The sequence below is a fragment of the Cylas formicarius genome, unplaced genomic scaffold, assembly GCF_029955315.1.
Source record: "Cylas formicarius isolate icCylForm1 unplaced genomic scaffold, icCylForm1.1 PGA_scaffold_1__22_contigs__length_36826433, whole genome shotgun sequence".
Taxonomy (NCBI): domain Eukaryota; kingdom Metazoa; phylum Arthropoda; class Insecta; order Coleoptera; family Brentidae; genus Cylas; species Cylas formicarius.
The window spans coordinates 5,704,814-5,716,891 of NW_026844264.1; the positions used below are offsets into that span (position 1 = coordinate 5,704,814).

Sequence of the window (12,078 nt, forward strand, 5' to 3'; positions counted from 1 at the left end):
TTGGAACGTCCACAGTATATCATATATCAGTATATCAGTTATACTAGTTGAGACTTCGTTAGTATATCCGACTTTGAGGAAATAGGATCTTATATAGATATACCAGTAGACCTTAGTTAAGTTATTTCCAACAGCCTATGAGAAATACTGGAAAGGAATTGGTTGTACGACTACAACAATTCTATCCCAGTATTTGGTACTCGTGTCTGATGGAATTAACCCATAGGGTATGGTTGGTGAAGTCATCACTGGAATAGCAGGTGATAATTGAAATGCACAAGTTTTTTGCAATTAATATTTAATCTTTAGTTTTGCATTTGATGGTAAAAGTGAAGGACTGCCGATTGATGCCGTTAATAAAACACATTTTATAAACATTTTTTTCTGTTGTAGATATGAAAAAATTGTAGGTATGTAATATAGCAAAAATATAGAACAACCTTATATAAAGTATCTTAAATATAGAGTAATATACTATACCTAAACTCCAAAAGAATAACTAATATTTGACAGGTTTTCGGTAATTCTGTGGTGAAAATAGGCCTTTTCAGCCAAGCAGCTATTGAATTTTAATATTCTTTTAATGTTTGTGATATGTTTGCCTTCTTATCCGCAACTTTAGTTTGTTTTCCCAAAGACTTTTATAAAGAATTCTTTATTTGGAAAATAATAATACATGAATAATATATGAACCGTTTACACCTATGTTGTACAGAGCTAAGTGACTGTTAAAATGACTGCAGGTTATTCTAATGACATCCTTTTTATATTCTTATTTCTAAATGTCAGCGTAATTTAATAACTTGTATGAATAACAGCGATACAAGACTAATATGCGTTGATTCATAACATACGTAGTCAAAAATGGCCATATACTTCGCATCTGAAAATATTTTAGTTTTAAGAAAGACAGTTTTTACATATCTGCACTTCATAAAAAAAATGAAAAGAACGAGACTATATATATATATACAGTTATATATTTCATTTCATTAAATACAAAACTCATTAAACGCTCATCGGTACGATATCTTTCATGAGAGTACGTACTAAACGAGAACAAATATGACTTTGCAGTTTGACAGTAAAAGCTTATTTTCATGCAATATTTTTTGTCTACCTTAAAATTTTCCTACTTTTTTTTGCTCGTTATGGTGCCTGCTATCAGCATAAAAACAAGCCTTATAAAATAGGAACAACTTTTTTATGAATTAACCCAAAAACTATTTTAATGTGAAAATTGCATTTTATGCAGGGTGATTCCTAAAATTAATACTTTGTTTTTGGGGGATGATTCTTGCGTCCGTTTTAAGAAAAAAACATATTAACTATACTACATAATGAAAAATATAATTTTGTTCTTTGGGATTATCTCTAACATTGCTTACTTAATTAAAAAAAATTTTGGTTTTGTATGCCTAAATTTAATTGCCCAAAAAACAAGAAGAGAAAATGGATTTTATTTTTGTTTTCAGAAACAAAGCAATAAAATACGCAAAAAAGTCTAGAATCAAAAAAGATATGTAATCTAAAACATATAATATAGGTATACAGGTTACAAAAGTCAGTTTTATCTTAACTCAGTCCAGCAATCCCTCCTTAAAAAAAGTATCAACTAAGCAATTATATTTCTTATACTTTTTTTATATTACATTTACGTCTTATTTATTTTTAAAAAACATAATATCTACTTTCCAAATATTAATTTGGCCAATTTTAATTTTGAAAATTTCTCTTTTTTCTTCATTCCAAACCAATTAAATTTCATTGCAAGTTCATTTGAAATCAGCGGGGTCAGAGCTTGTTTTACAAACTGCTTACAACTGGTGCCGCCGCCTGATCTTGCTATCTCATTGACCTAGCAAAATAATAAAAAACAAGGCATGATGTTGGTAGACTACACAGCAATGGCTCGTTCAGGTTAGAATTTATCAAATGTTATGTTATATATTACCATAAAACTTTACTTACAAGAATTATTAGGCCTTCAGTAATGATAATACCATAAAAAAATAACTGAAATGAAAGCACTGAAAGCAGTAAGCACAGCTCACAAAATACTCAAACGCCAAGTCGCCGTATAACGTATACTGCCAACAAAAACAAGGCCGAACACTGCTGTCAAACAAATATATTATTTTTACGTTTTTGTAATTTTTTACTTAGATGAGTCCGTATTTTCTGTGGTATTTTTATTAAAAAAGCGTTTCTCGCCTCGTTCGTGCCCAAAAATAATAGAAACAAGTTGATTTTAAAGGTTTGATTCCGGTCTTTTTTTTAGGACCTAACACTGACGTAGAAGTGCACAAAAACATTGCCTATTAAATGTCTCCCAAAACACCCCAAATCTAAAAAACTAAATATTTTCCTTCTCAGTTGTTCAAAATTTTACTTTTTACATTTCATTTTGTTTTACGTTTTTCACTTTTTTCCCTTACTTCTATTCTAATGCTCCCAGTATGGCGCAAGGGAGTATCCTCAGGCCATATATTTAGAGGATATCTCTGGTATATCGTGTACAGTAAATCCGCACTGGATATCCCTGTGATATATTTTACAGTATATTCTTAGTATATATGCTAATAAACCCATATTATAGGATCTTCGCAGTAGAAGCAAAAGGTTCCTTATTAAATTAATGAAATAATATTGCAAACAGAATCCGACAGTTCAAAGTGTTGGCAATTTTTAGTATCTTTGACGTTGTCTACTTGAAACGTTCTTGTGTGCTTTGTTTGGTAAAGTGAATTGTATCTGTGTCTGTCTGTTAAAATGCCGAAAACTAATTTCCGTATGTCGTAGATAAAGAGCTATCGGAAGTTGACTTAGGATGACACTAAATCATTTTATACACCTTGTTCGAAAATCGTAAATATAAACCATATTTTCACTTTTTTTTTCAGTATATAGTGGAAAAAATAAGATGTGTTTTTTGGAAGAAAAGAAAATTTTGACATTTATAAATTACGTATTCAACCAAATTATTTTTAACTACTATCCACAAGTTTTCTACTGAGATTCTTATTCTTGACAAAATACTGTCCCATAGTTAGTGTTGATGTGATTCACAAGCAAATTGTAAATGGTATGAAAAAAATTGTTATTTATCAAGTAAAAAAATTATTTCTAAAAGCACCTTCAAAAATCTAAGCTACTCAATAATAAATACAAAAACTGTTTTCTCTAACCCAACAGTGACAGAAAATTTAATATTTTTAAAAGGGAATTATTCTTTTGCACCTATTTCAATTACGAAATTGGGAGACACCGCTATTTCTGTGACAGATTCAGTGGCTTTAATAAATCAATTTGAGGTAGATTGTAAAAAAGTTCCAGGCACTGTTCGAATGTGGTCACAAACAAATTATGTCTGAATTGACTTCAAAATTCTAAAAAACATTTAAGAAGCGATTTCAATAATTTCGAAAGCGAACTGGATTTGTATAAATTAGAAACACGCTTAATTCCAAAAGTAAATTACTCTTCGATAACTTCTGTAGATGTTGAGAGAGGTTTTTCATTTTTAAACATATGTTAACAGAAAAAAGGCACAATTTTCTTTTTGGACAATTTCAAAAACATTTAGTCATCAATTGTAACTGTAAAGAATAGGTTGTTAATTTACTAATTGTATGTTATGCCACTTCAAGTGTGGATACATCTCTATTAGCTATATGGATTATGCGAATCATACGAGGTCTAGGTGTCGTTTAAAAAGCGTTCCTTACTGTATAATCTACTATTTATGAAATAATAATAGGCATTTTCAAACGTAAGTATCTTATTTTTAAAAGACTACCAGACCATTCTAAGACCATTATAACAGAATATAAGAAATCAATTATTAATTTATTTTGATATAGATAACAAGCCGTATGGATTATTAAGTAGTAACTAAAGCGACTAAAATACCAGCATAGGTAGGCCGAAATTCCTATTGGAATGTGGATTTCAACTCTTACTGCTTACTTTATTTGTAAATAATACATACAAACAGACATTATCACGTCAAACAAATGATAAAATTAAATTAAAAAATTTCCCTTCTTTTCCTTTAAATTTGAGAAATAATGTTCACTGGAAGGTAATATTGAAAAACATATTTTTTTAAACATTGAGTGAGTTTTTTGTGTAGTTTTTCTTTCGAAGTGGCAAACAAAAAAAGTTTAGATCTCGTAGGTTTCGAGGCTCATAAAAATTGATTTTAAACAATGATTATGAGCCGTATACTTTATTTCGTAAAGATATATAATATCATTTGAAATTGAACGATTCCCAAAGTAAATAAAATTGAATTTTTGTCTAGTCCGATCATGTTTTTCACGTCCAACATACTCTCCTGTTAAATTTGATTTATGAGAAAGTATATTTAAAAATGTAGAAATGTAGATTTTATTTGTATAATAACTCGATGAGTTGTTATTAATTTGTATATGAAATTCATATCATGTTGTGCAATTATTTGTGTTAAATGATTTGCCTGACCAAAATATAAATTTCCTTTTGCTTTCCGGTAAAAGAGGAATACATGATTAAAACTACTTCACGAAGTATGCCCTAACAAACGATTAAATCTCAAAAGCCCCAAATGTATAGAACAATTGGGAAACAATATAATATATATACTCATCTGAAATTAGTATTAACGTGCATATTATGATCACAATTCTAATTCTTATCCGTCCCCGCCTATTTAAAATTTGCCGCCTATAATCGATTTGACATTGACATTACGTCATAACACAGTAATCAAATATATTTTACACCAAACGGAGAAACAAGGAACAACGAAGAAAAATTAACAGGTTTTGGAGTTAATCACATTAATGTAAATAATCTATAATGATATTTATTTAAGTAGTTATTGTTATTTCTCCTGTCGTATTGAAAATAAAATATATAAAATGGGGCTGAAGGCAAATTAAATTTTATAAAATTCAGCTTCGAAAACCCCTACAATAATATACGGAAAAGGATATGTTATGTTTAAATTACACAGAAATTATGGGTAAAGAAAAAAAGAGTAATAGTATTAGTAAGCAGAAACAAGAATTTCCACCAAGTATAATGTATCAATCAACGTTCATAAGGTGCTGTTTATAATTGCTTTGGAATGAGTTGTAATAACATTAGGATCAATGCTGTATATTGTAGGTACGATATGTCAAAAACAACTCGCACAAAGTTAGGGGTAGTGCAAAGGAAGGTGAGACATAACCATGAAATTATATTATGAACTTATCACTTATCACTTATAAATTTAATCTTGCTTACTATACAATCCAGTTTTCAGAGGAACCAAATGATTTAGTTTTAGGGACATGATAAATTACTCGAAAGGGTTTAATTTGCTCTTAGAATTTTTGTATCTCGTAGGCAAATCATTAGTTTTGACCAACCGTGCTACGTTCCAAAATTTTAACTTTCAACTGACATCAGTGTCGTAGTACTCTGTCTTGGTCATAAAATAAAGAAAATAATTAATTTCTTGAAAACCACTACAGAAAGGTATAGGAAAGCATTATTCAAAAACAATCACAAAGTATTAGCGGATCGGATAATGCAATAATATACATCGCCGCTTGTGAAACTAACCAAATTGTCAGAACAGTCTGTAAACGTCTAAGGTACCATCAACCATATAAAACTATCAAACATTATTGCATAATGTAATTTACATCGATTTTCTATTGACAACCATCCAGTTTCCTGTAATTTGGACTATTGTTCTTGTATATGCTGTCAAATCACGCCGAGATTTGTGGACGCGTCGATATCATTATCAACATTCGTAGTTTTTGCCACGACTCGTAACAGAACAAACAATAATTATAAAATTATAACATTAATTGCTTGTATTCTAATGGTCATATGAACTGTCGTCCACCATCACCATTATTACGTTATTATAACGAGAAAGGCGTGAATTTGCTAAGTTGTTCAATGTTTCCAAGGAAATTTATTTATTATTGTGTTATTTACAATGATTGGCTATAGTTCAATATTAATTGTGTTTTCCCCGTATAGCTATTAGATAATATAGTGGCCCCCGTATGGTAAAGGTTTCACCTATTAACCTGCACTGTGCGCGTGCATATTAAAAGGCCCATCTCCATATTTTTTTTTGTGGTCGTTTCAAAGAATTTCTATGTTATCAATATTATTATATATCTAGTACCTGTATGGAACCATTTTGTTTGAAAAATGTCTTTATAGTATATCACTTAATCCCAAAGCAGTTTGTCTCTAATAACTTTCTACAGACTTGTCTAATTTTTTGCGTAGATAATAACTTTTTTGAAATTTCCTATATTTAACATGCCAAACAATTAATTTGTTTTGCAAACCATTGGAATAACGTTGTTTTCATAATAAATCTAATTTAAACATTGCAACATTAGGTATTCTATGTAAATCAATTGTTTCAGTTGCGATATTTGAAATAATTATCAGTTGTGTCACAATGTTGTCATCAATGTGCATAATTTTGCATAGCAAAAGTAATGAAAGACAATCCGAATAATTTGAAGCAAACTAGGGTTATAATCAATTATAGTAACCTCTCTTGCAAGATGGATTTAAAAATTTGACACCATAAAATTGGTGCCTACTCAATAATAAAATTTTATTTAGACATTTGTTTTATTTAGTAATTATATACGCGGCCTTTCGATAAGTTCTAGAAGAAAGGAAGCAAAATGTAAAACCAAAACAAAATTTCGATGTCAAGGTGGCATAAAAAATTGTTAATTTGTTTAAATGGCACGTGATTGTCTTGCGAGGGAAATAGAAGGAAACCGCGCTTACCATATGCCGTTTCCCCATCACCTTCTCCTATTTTTATGGCAAAATAATCGTTAAAATCGCAAGAAATTTGTTTATCGATGTGTTTGTTTATTCGATTTGCTCGAAAGTGACAGCAAGAAGGCGGTCTTAGATATCTTGATGTTATGCCGATTTGGATTTGTATTTTCTGACATTTACAATAAAATCATAGAAGTATGGTATAATATTCGGACAGTTTCCTATCCTCCCTGGCAAGACGAAATAGAAGAATTCTCATTAAATTTTAAGACGAAAATATGGTATACCAATTATTACTCTGTTTCCGAAATGTCGGATTTTGAAAAAATAAAATTTAGTGCGTTTTCTTGTTATTATTAGTAGTGACAATCGATATTCCAGTAATATTTGATACATATGATATAGGGTCCACCTACATTATTATTATTGCTGTTCCTACCTTAATTAAAGCCCTATGAGCAATTAAAATCTTTGCTTATCCTAGGTTCGTAAGATCTACGACAGCAACGCAAGAAACGTAATATGAAAAGGTCGTTATTAGTTATTTTTGCGAAATTATAGAACTCGTTTGCCAGATTTTCGCCAGTGAACTAATTGAAAAGTTCAAAATGTTCACAAAGTAAAGTACAAAATCCCCTTTTTATGTATACTCAATATCACCTTAATAGTTAGTTCTCCACTAGGTATTAATAAGGAAAAGACGCAATAAATTTTATTATTTTTTTCCGGAGAATCTGAATTTAAAATTATAAATGTCAAATTTTGGTCAGGAGCGTAAGTTTTGAGGGGAACGAGTAACAAAAGCTGCAATACTTTCCTGCGGGTTAAATTTTAGACTTTTTTCTTAAAACCTGTGTTCTATTACGAGAAAATCGTACACTTCATTGATATCGTCAGGATCGACCGCATTCGGGGAAAACGAATTTCGAAAATACACTGTTTAGCATGATCATGTCATTAAGGAAATTGAAAATTAGGCATTGTTACTGAATTGCTCGGATTTTTTTTTGTTTTCAGTATGAAATTTATCCAAATTTTTCAAAGATACTTCCACAGGCTACTGTAATAGTATTTATGAAACTTCTGGATTCCTCCTATGTCACTATTTCACACTTGCTGACGTTTCGCCAATCATCCTGTTGGTTTCTTCGGAGCTTAACTGAAACTGGTTCGTATTCTACTCTGCACCTGCTGATATATTTTTTGAGGGGCGAGAAGGTAATGGGGGTCATAAACATTGTCTCTGATAACACTTCTGGCATCTCAAACGAAATTCTGTCGAAGATGTTGAGAGATTTTTGGACAAGTGGTAAATCTGGTTTTGACGTTATATTTCTTAAGAAATTTTGGTATGTGGTCAGTGATGTTTTGAATGTAAGGAAGGACAACAGTAGAAATGCGTTCACGCTTTCGTTTTGATTTTTTAAGGATTTTTGCGGTTTCCAATCGAACTTCATTAACTGTTTGAGATGGCAGTGTGTTTTTTTGTATTTGGATAATACGTGGGTCAAGGACAAGAAGTTGGAATCTTTTGCATGAACTGATTTTTCTGTGTCCGAAAGTTGGTGCGATGATACATTTACCACAGTGTTGGGTGGTTGATAACAGGTTGATGGCTTCACTAGCGTTTTGACGTTAGTTTGAAAGTGTATGAAACTTGGATGAGAACAAGATGGAAGCAATTTCATTATGCAGAGACAGAAGAGTCTTATTAATTTGGTCTTTTTCTTTACGGGTATGATGCACATTTACCTTTGTATTAGAAACTAATAATAATCTCCCATTCTTAGATATTGAAGAATATGAATATCACGAAATCGACCATAAAATTTTATTCCATAAAACTAAAATTCTTGCGTCTAATCAAATCTTCTATCAACGGGAATCTATATAAATCTATACCTAACGAAACAATCCTAACCGTGACTCAGGTCTTTACTTTTCACTCAAGCAATATATAAGCAGGTACAGAATAGAATGCTAGCCAGTTTCAGTTAACCTGCTTTGTTGTTCTAAGAACCAACATTCAATATAAGTTTTCTATCGATGTTTGACTAAGTATCATGGGTAACAGGTTAATGCTTATTGCGTACTCGCCTGGAGATGTTATGTCAGCATGATGGAGCACTGTACGATTATGATATGTAATGAACGTAATACCGATTAGTGATTTCTCATTATTGGTCATTCAATACTGAAAATAGGTTGCTAGCCATCAAAAATTATATAGAAATTAACAAATTACAAACTTATCAATCCGGTTTCAATGCCTATTTTTTGATCCTAGCGATATCAATCAAGTATACATTTTTCTCGTAACAGAACACAACTTTTCCGATTTTAAAAGAAAAAAGTCTAAAATTCAACTTAGAGAAAGGTCTCAGTTTTTGTTACCTATATAGTTCAAAATCATGGCAATGCGCTAAAATTTCGAACTTTTATCTCAACCTGTTTCAGAAATATCAGTAAAACTCCATTTTCAGGTCTATTCCTTATAGGGCATGTGACTCTGTTAGGGGTGTTTTTCAATATGTAGTTATATAGAAAACGAGGATTTATTTTGGACGTAGAAAATGCCCTGGCCCACTAATTTTCGGACACTGTGTATTAGTTAGTATTAATAAATGAATGAATAACTGCATCGTAAAGTGAAGCTAAATCTGCCATATGGAGGTCAACCAATAACCACCAACACTTTGAAAAATATTAGAAAAACTATTTCATGTTCTATAGAAACAGAAAGATCAAATCGAACTATTTCTCAACTTTTAGCCCCTCCGGCTTATAGATTAACTTCCATTCGCCGTTTAATTTTTTTTTTTGGCATCGCTTCAAACAATTTCACTTATGTAAATCTGGTTTAGTTAGTTTTGCTTAAGACAAATTGGGTCGCGCAAAAGTGACCGGCTGCACACTCACTTTTATCCGGTTTTAAATTGTTGCGTACCTACTATATTTCGGCTCTCGTATTATGAAAACGCGGTTACTTAAGCTTGAAATTTTCGTCAGCGGGGGTCATTTTGGACGAATTGTGTGACCATGGTGAACAATAAACGGATATTTTTGCAATTCAAGACAGACACGAGAATTTATTTGCTTATTTTGAGGTGCGTTACAATTTCTGGTGCATTGTCATTACTTTACGTTTAGTTAACATTGCTAACTAAGTTAACATAAATCAACTTCTTTTAGTTTCCTGGCATATCAAGTTATGTCAATATACATAATGAAATGTATATATGTTGTCCCGACAGTGGCGGTTGATAAATTGGAAACCATTGGCGATACAAAAAGTTAAAAAGTTGTTCACGTGTCCCATGAATGGAATAAAGTAACGTTTATTTCTTCATATGTGAATTCTCCTTTAATTCTACACATTTACATTCACATTTAATAATAGTAATAATAATAACAATATTGGATTTTATTGCCCAACAGTTCACACCAATAACTCGCTGAAACGCGACATATATACAAGAAACGAGAAGAAAAAAAATGAGAAAAAGAAAAATACATAGCGAATAATAAAGTACCTTTCAAGCAGCAACGCCAAAAAATACTGAACAGTTGCGAAAAATAAATCCAAGTAAATTTAGAGAAGAATTGACTATATTATCAACGTGTCGAACAAACGAATGTTATGAATCGAAAATCGCACCCAAGTATTTATTAGAGCTGCATCTGGGTAAAGTAGTGTTGTTTAATTTGTAGCAAAATAAGAATGTTTGAAGATTTCGGGTGTGTGTAAGCAGACTTTAATATGTTGAGGGCAATATTATTTTGTTCAATATAAGAAATTCAACCAGTTTTTTAAAGGCTTTAGCAAAGGTTCGTAATTGGCTGATAAATTTGAATATGATTCACCTTAGCCCATTTCCAGCATTTTGAAACAGTGCAGCATTTTATAGTCTGGTTCAAAATGAAAACCAATAGAGAAGAAACAAAAATTTGAGCGTAATCCCTAACAATAAAGTCCGAAAAGAGGTACTTCTTTTGCTATTTACGTAGGTTCTTCGAAATATATTAGGATCTGTAGAAACGGAAGTCTCCACATGCTTTCATTAATTATCTTACCTGATAATAGTATTGACTATTAGTCTAAATTTTATGTAATGAAAAGGCTTTAATTTTAAACAGTAAATTATATCCGGTGTGTACCACTTTCCACGTTTTTTATCGCGAAAAATAGGAACAAAACCGTCAAAGGCAGTGTACACTTTTTCATAAAATGCCTGACATACTCTTACCATCAAAAAACTCCCCCAAAAAGTTCCAGCTTATCTCCAAGAGCTTATTACATAATTCAGACAAATTGACCTCTCTAAAGTTGTACGAACCAATTAAGATATTAATAGAAAAATGCCCACTATGCTATAGCTAAACTTAATAGTTTTTGCTAGTTTTAACAATAAACGAAAGCATTTGATGTTATGAAGAGCGCGAAATAAAAAAAATGGGTATTCTATTTAAAAAAAAAGACAAATTACGTAATAAGATTTATTCATTTCTCTACAATATTTCGGACATCCTGTATAGCACTAACCAACTGTATTAACTTAACCAGGAAAAACGTAGTTTCAGAAAAATTAGAATCTTGCATCAAAAATCAAAACGCTTACAGCATATATTATTATGTTATTATATTATATTGCCTATATTACTGCTGCTTTTAAGCTATGGGGAAAGTTCGTAAAATATTTTTTCAAAAATTCAAGTGTTTTTTATTTATAGGAATACAGTCTCTGTTACGTGTATTATAGTCGCGAAAATCTCCTTTTTTGTAAGTTATTTTTGTTTTTATTAGAAGTTGCTATTAGGAGTTGATGATTGATTGTATCGAAAGCAGTGCTACTTATATTCCAGACTTCTTTTTAAAACGACATTGCGTAAGTTTTATTTCTATAGGATTCAAATCCCAATAATAAAATAGTACATTATCTGACTTTTTGTAACGTCGTCTATGAAATAAGTTTTATCATACTAGTAGGTCCTTAAAATTTCAACTAGTTGTTTTTTTGTATAAGTACGTTCACAATAAAGGTCATGCTGACTTGAAATGGCACCGATCCTTCCCTGTAGATGCAGGTACATTCAAAATGCAGTTCGATAAAGAATATTACCGCCTTCATAGTGTCATGGGTGTCGAACTAAGACTCGTGTAAATAATATTTATTTCGTTTTTCTACGCAAAATTGATGAATTTTAATAAAATATTTTTAACTCCATTACACCAATCACCAATCGTTGGGTCTCGTTAATGAAATTACCCTTAAA

The 12,078-nt window shown here is 31.0% G+C and overlaps 1 protein-coding gene across 15 annotated transcripts in view; it reads left to right on the plus strand.

The window, feature by feature from the left end:
* The window catches only part of LOC132697310 (coiled-coil domain-containing protein AGAP005037), a 402,124-nt gene that overhangs the window by 220,449 nt on the left and 169,597 nt on the right, over nucleotides 1-12,078 (plus strand). The window lies entirely within an intron of this gene.